Source organism: Rattus norvegicus, chromosome 16 (assembly GCF_036323735.1).
Source record: "Rattus norvegicus strain BN/NHsdMcwi chromosome 16, GRCr8, whole genome shotgun sequence".
Taxonomy (NCBI): domain Eukaryota; kingdom Metazoa; phylum Chordata; class Mammalia; order Rodentia; family Muridae; genus Rattus; species Rattus norvegicus.
In genome coordinates this window covers 62,285,980-62,292,438 of record NC_086034.1, presented here as the reverse complement: position 1 = coordinate 62,292,438, position 6,459 = coordinate 62,285,980, and the positions used below count along the sequence as shown (strand labels likewise).

At 42.3% G+C, this 6,459-nt stretch overlaps 1 protein-coding gene across 6 annotated transcripts in view; it reads right to left on the bottom strand.

Moving 5' to 3' along the window:
• The window catches only part of Dlc1 (DLC1 Rho GTPase activating protein), a 420,643-nt gene that overhangs the window by 82,381 nt on the left and 331,803 nt on the right, over nucleotides 1-6,459 (bottom strand). The gene's annotated exons all lie outside the window — the stretch shown is intronic.

Genomic DNA, 6,459 nt, shown 5'->3' with positions numbered 1-6,459 from the left:
GTATGCATGTGGAGGTCAGAGGACAACTATTGGACGTTGGTTCTCTCCTTCTATGTTATGATCGCTGGGGATTGAACTCATGTCTTCAGCCTTGCTGGCAGGCACTTTCACCTGCTTAGCCATGTCACTTGTCCTAAATAAGCTTTTACAAGATTTCCTCCCGAGCAAAATCTTAGCTAAACATAGCATAGTGATAAGTTTAGCTTGCCCAGTATCCTGGGTGTTTTAAATGTGGTTTATACTAAGCTGCATGTGCGGAGTAGGCCTCTTCTCAAACAATCAAAGACCTCTTGACAAGCATAAAAATAGTTTTCCCTGATAAAATAATTATAAGCATCTCAGCTCTTACTGTAGAAAGCTTTTATAGAAAGGTCACCCAACAATAGAAGCCAAAATAACTCCTTCCCAGTAAAGGTCAATACAGATTTATTTTATTTGTTTGTCTATAAACCATTTGCTCTAGAATGAAAATGTTCCTATTCCAACACTGGTGGGATTCAATCCAAGAAAAGACATGGCTACTTACCTCCAAGTGCTCTGTGATAATGTTCAGACCCTAGTCAGTAAATGAAACTATAGCAAGTAAAGACACATTCATATCTGAGTGTGGAATGTACTTAGCATCGGTAGAAGACAGGACTCCTTCTCTGTGTTACCAAAACAAAGCTCTAGGCTTGCATGGGGTGGGAAATGGCACTTGGCCTGGGACAGACAAGCTGGGAGGAGTTGCCACGGTGCCCTCAATATGAACATAGTGAGACTACCTTCTTAACTTTATACTTTCTAGTACCCCTTTCTGAAACATAAGAAGAAGCAGATAGGACTGATTCCAACACTAGGCTGTTTGAGACCAATATATTTCAGATGCTATTTCAGTACGGAAGCAACATAAAGATTTGCATCATGTTTTGCATTCTTTGCATCACAGGAAGCATCAGGTGTCTGGGGTGTGTAACGTTAAGGCATCCAGGTTGGACAGATCTCAGGTGCTCCATGGCTATGTGTGGCTATGGCTACCTGATGAGTCGGACTATATACACTTGCTTCACGTTAGTGTAAGCAGAAGCAGGGCTCCTGTTTCTGTGACACCTCCTACTCCCGATTGCTGCTGAAGGGTTCTCTCTCTCTTGCCTCTTTTGTGTAGAGCTTTGGACTTTGTTAGAGGAAAGAATCCTGCCCTTGGTGGATCTTGTGGTCATCATTTAGAACCAAGAATGGACTCACAGTGCTAAGTAACACAATAAGTCACATCAATAGAACCGGCCATTAAAAGAAAAATGCCTCTGAAAGAGGCAACAGCCATAAACAGGGAGTAATCGATGCGTCTTGGAATACTCAAAGAGCCAAAGTGAGATTTCATTACATTTAGAGAGGAAGTAGGATGAGAAATGGGGACAGAGAAGGATCTAGATCACTGGTGAAGAAGAGGAGAGGGTAAGAGGATGGTGAACTGAAAAGTAGACCCGGTCAGGATAATTCTGAAGTCACTGAGAATTGAAGGTCAGACAAGTCAGGGAGGAACTGAAGAAACAGCCATGGGAGACTGGTCCTCTTCTCCCCAGTGATTTGCTCCCACTTACTGGTTTCAGAGGTTTAGGGGTCAGACAACGGATAAGACAGCTCCAGGCAGCAGCCGGGAAGGCTGGGAGGAGGTGATATCAACAAGGCAATAGGAGATAAAGTGGAAAAATAGACGTGGTTGGTTCTCCTTAAGCAGGCTGCGGGTAAGCAAGGAAGTTACCGATGACTGGCAGGAAGTGAGGAAACGGAATTCCCACAGCCTCTTTGTCGTCACATGATTTGCAGGAAGACAGAGCTGAATCGGGGATCACATATTGCTAAGTAGACTCTTACTGACTGGAAAGGCTGGGAGGAGAGAGGAAAGCATGAGGCAGGCAGTGTAGACCACAGAAGCTATTTTAAGATGCCTCGAGAATTTGGTCACTAGAGGTTTCCAGCTGTAAGCCAGGAGGATGAGTCAGAATGGTGGATCCACCTTTGTGTTCTTGACCTCAGCAAAGCTAGACGCTTTCAGAAAACCACAGAATGGAGCTCAAAGTCTAGGGTCTAATCCTCGTTTGTGTCTGGGCTATGTGCGTTCTTGGCAAAGTCTTGCCCTCAGAGCATCCCTTTCTTTGTGTATAAAATAAAGGGTTTGGCAGTAGTAACTCCTATTGTCCTCTTAGCCTTTGAACATCTATGATTTGTGCTTTTAATCCTAGCACTCTGGAGGCAGAAGCAGGGAAATCTATGTGAGTTCAAGGCCAGGCTGGTCTACATAGTGAGCTACAGGCCTGCCAGGGCTATATAGAAAGACCTTGTCTCAAAAAATTAAAAAAGAAAATAAAAGTCCATGAGTTCAAGTTATCTCTACTCTAAATTATTAAAATTCTTTACAGTTGTTCCCTGTTATTCACTGAAGAATAGGCTCCAAGAACTGGAATCACAGACAGACAGACAGACAGACAGACAGAGTATGAGACCATACATAGTTCATATACATTTTGTTCTCCATACATGCATAATTACAATAAAGTTTACCTTATAATTTAGGCACAGGAAGAGATTAACAACAATAGCTAAATGTAAAAGAGAATAATTATGTCAATATAATAAAAGTATGAGAATCACAACTCTTACACTAAGGGGACAACTAGTAAGTAAGCTAAGAATCATTAAAACATAAGCGCTGTGATACCTTGACAGTGACTCTGATAATCCTGATGGTTCCTAAGTAACTCGTTAGTAGGTAGTGTATACAAGATGGATCCCAGGAAGGACACAGAGCCTCACTAAGAGATTTTTATCTATCGAGAAATGCATTCAGTTGAAAGTGATTAATGCTTGCTTCTGGATAGCTCCATTTAATACTTTCAAAATGCAGTTGGCTACGAATAACTGAAACCTTAGAGAGTAAAACTGCAGAGAATGGAGGACCGTTGTGCTTCAGGGAAGTCAGCTGTATTATTCGTTGACTCGGGATAGAACTAGGTTTGGGAAATTAGATGCCACACAATTTTGGAAATCGCCCTCTTTAAGGCTACACAGGAACGAGGAGATGGCTCAGCTGGTAAGGTGTTTGCTATGCAAGCATAAGGACCTGCGTTTGACCCTTGCTGGAAGACAGAGATGGGTAGAATCCTGAAGCTCACTAGCAAGGCAGCCTAGCTTAATTGCCTAGCTCCAGGATTCCAGTCTCGAAATGATGTGCATGATGATGCTATCTATGGAATGACCAATGAGGTTGACCTCTGGCTCTCCACACATACTTGCATATATACTTCATGTATGCTTATATGCATGGTATGTACACATATACATACATACAAAAACACTCAAGTAAGACAATGCAATTACGAACACAGCATTGAGTATGAAAGTGATTTAGAATAAGAAAAGAAGTTATAAGGGTCTTCCAGACATGAGCTTTCACTCCTTTCCTTCTGATAGCTCTGTTGACAACTCCCAGGCATGATCTTACAGAAATGCTTCTTGATTCCAACCAGACCTCCCCTCTTGCCTGGTATGACACAGTACAGGTCCCTTCAAGAGTCCAGCTCATCTTAGGATCTGTGCATGCTAAGCTTCATTATGGGTGAAAGGTCCAAATTCATATGTTGAAGTCCTACCCCTGCCTGCACAGTCAGAACACAGTCTGATTTGGAGATAAACTCCTTAAAGGGGTGATTGATGTGACCGTTAGATTCTTTCAAGCTTCATGCCTTTGCCCAGAAGCTTGTCTTCTGTTGCAATCCAACCTATCCTAGCCTTCCTTGTGGTGAAACCTCCCACGCTCAGAGTATACTAATAACCGATTGGCTGTCATTTACTTTGCTATGGGCAGCCACATTTCATCATGGCTACGCATGCTGGTTGTCCTGGAGTATTACTTTGGATTTTGATCCTACAGCTTCTTCCTTATTGGCTAAATCTTTGGAAGACCACTAGGATGGTATCTTAGGTTAAATTCAGGTGTTAGAAAAATTCCTTGAACAATATTTTTTTTTTGAGATAGGTGGATGGAGACTCATTTAATTTTTTTGAAGTCTTCTAGATGTTAGTTTTGAAGTTAAAAGATAATGAAATTCACTACACTTAACTGATTGATAGTCTATTACAATACCTGCATTGAACACGTAAAAGCTGTGTCAGAGTGAAAGTTATTTTGGCGTTAAGGCTGAAATCCCCCACTGCCTCCCACTAATTCACTTATCTCTTCTTCTGTTGTGGCAACCCAATCCTGGTTATTGCCTTCTGTTTTTCTACGGCCTACGCCAGCAACGGAAGTTCACAAGAATATCTTCCAAAACCCTTTGGCCAGAACTAAAGGAAGTGAGTACACTCAAGGGTAGAGGATGATTCAATCTCTCTGAGTGCTCAAGTCTTGGTACCCCTTCAGAAACCATTGAAAAGGATGCCAGCAAGCTGTAATTACTATGGTGCTCCCTGGGAGGTGGAGGCCTGCCAGTACTCACTGGATCTCAACCAACAATTCATTTCTAGTGAGTCACTGAAGGAAATGAGTATCTAGTTTGGCCATTTTTTAGGGAATATCTAACACCCTTAAAAATCCAAATGTGTGCTTGATACAAAGATTTATAAAACTATACTTATCATTATGACATGTGATATGTATGATACATGATATATACACACAAATAATACACATATATGTATACACACATGTATAACATATGCCATATATATGTATATACATGTATGTATGTATGTATGTATGTATGTATGTATATATTATATGTGTGTATATATAGTTTCTGGCAGGCCTGGAACTAAGTAGGCCAGGCTGGCTGTGTGTCTGCTTCCTGAGAGATGGGATTAAAGGCATGGGTCACTATGTCCTAGCCTCACCAGCATTTTAAATGGAGGCTTAAATATGCACTAAAGATAGTATTGCATTAGAGATTTATGACAGAGAAAAACCAAATAAGAATGCACTTGGTTCATACAAGTCTGCATCGAGTGATGAAGCCTTATTTCCCTACTGAGAAACTATACCTGTATTCAAAGGTATTTCTCAAATGTCACAATCTTCCACAGAACAAGGATCTCCTGGATGAGGGGGATCCAGTACTCTTCTCAGGAAAGCAGGCTGCTTTTGCAATCAGAACAGCTTCCAAGGTTCTGAGGCCAATAATGGCCCGGAATGATTTAACATCACCTTCGGAAACTTCCTTGGGAGCCGAGTGGGTAGCTATGAATCACCACGCACCCTCTGTACACGTCGTTACCGAGCTCCTCGGACTATTATAGGAAAGTCATACTTCGCATTTTTTTGGGTAAGAAATGCTTTTCCTGATGGCATCAGACTGTCTGGGAGTCGAAGTTGCAGCAGCCCCTGGTGAGCAGTGTACCTTGGGTTTGGATGGATTCCAGACGTATCTGCAAATGCTGTTTCGAGCTTCAGTCAACATACCTGATCAGGAATATGGCCACAGGCAGAAGTCGTGCCTCTGGCAACGAGGAGAGAGCTTTCTTTCATTCTCGTGATTTCAAAGAAAACATTGAACTAATTTTTAACTCCTTCATGGTTGATGAGAAGTCGTATTGGTGGCCTGAACTTAACTTCTCTCAGTGTGGCTAAGACTGTAAACCTAGGAGAATCAACCCAATTCCCACTGACTGAATATGGGTCTCTGATTTGCTAAGGCTGTTGCACATTAACTGGGCCAAAGTTCATACCATGACACATTATCGAAGAGGGGGGGAGTTAGTGGTAAGCCCCAAATCCTTGTGTTTTAGTCCCATGTATATACTGCATTTTCTGTGTAGCTTCAGTGCTGGACAGGTTCCCTGAGCCATCTGTTGGGGCTGATGGATCCACTTTGTCAGCAACTGCAGATGACAATCATTTTGTGGTGAGATCAAAAGCTGCCGTGTTTCTCAATTGAACGTGTTCTCACAGGCAGCCGCTGATGCATGAGTCTGTATCAGGCCTTCGTACAGACAAGCGAACAGCTCCTGTCAGTGGTGACTGCTCAAGCTAAAGGGACTGTGAGTGCCACTCTTTGCCGCCTACATCTATAGGACGTGAAGCTCAGTGGGTGGAGCTGAGGATGCCTAATTCATAGAAAAGTATTTCAAGAACATTTATCATCATTGTCGTCGTCGTCGTCGTCATCGTCATCGTCGTCATCATCATCATAGTTTCTTTGTGTGGATGAAATTCTTCTGTGCAGGAATTTGGCTCTTTAAGTGTAACCTTAAACAGTAGTATATGACCTATAGGTTAAAGCCAATTGGAAACAAGTTTCAGAATGAAATAAAAGATTTGTCCCTCCCTTCTTTGTCCTTCTTTCTTCCTTCGCTCCTTTCCCTCCCTCCCTTCCTCTCACTTTCTTTGTGTTCTCTTGAGCAGACTTCACGATGTGCTTCAGGTTGGCCTTGATTTTGAGTTGCTTCTGCCTCAGGCTTCCAAGTGCTAGGGTTACAGGTGTGCCT